The sequence below is a fragment of the Etheostoma spectabile genome, chromosome 8 (assembly GCF_008692095.1).
Source record: "Etheostoma spectabile isolate EspeVRDwgs_2016 chromosome 8, UIUC_Espe_1.0, whole genome shotgun sequence".
Classification (NCBI taxonomy): Eukaryota; Metazoa; Chordata; class Actinopteri; order Perciformes; family Percidae; genus Etheostoma; species Etheostoma spectabile.
Genome location: NC_045740.1, coordinates 32,019,734 through 32,019,999, shown reverse-complemented (window position 1 = coordinate 32,019,999; position 266 = coordinate 32,019,734). Strand labels below are relative to the sequence as shown.

Below are 266 nucleotides of genomic sequence, written 5' to 3'. Positions count from 1 at the left end.
AGATAACCAGGATGAACAGGTGGACTTATGTCCAGCCAGGTGGAGTTAACTGGGATAAGTGCACGTTCACGGCTTTCTTAAATAGACCACGGTATTGATCACAGATTTACTGATGCAGAGATAGAGAAGACGCATGCGCCATATGTTTCACCCAATGAGCAGTGAGCTTCTAATGGAAAGTAACGAGGAGGTGAAGATTTAATATGCAGATAGGGAAATACGGCTCTTATTAAACGGAGAGAAAAAGCCCAACATAGCGGACCCGA

General features: G+C 44.4%; 2 protein-coding genes across 2 annotated transcripts in view; one reads left to right on the top strand and one right to left on the bottom strand.

The window, feature by feature from the left end:
- LOC116693433 (uncharacterized protein KIAA0513-like) overlaps positions 1 to 266 on the top strand; it is a 453,101-nt gene that overhangs the window by 225,662 nt on the left and 227,173 nt on the right. The window lies entirely within an intron of this gene.
- Positions 1 to 266, bottom strand: part of LOC116693434 (uncharacterized protein KIAA0513-like) — a 453,088-nt gene that overhangs the window by 253,832 nt on the left and 198,990 nt on the right. The gene's annotated exons all lie outside the window — the stretch shown is intronic.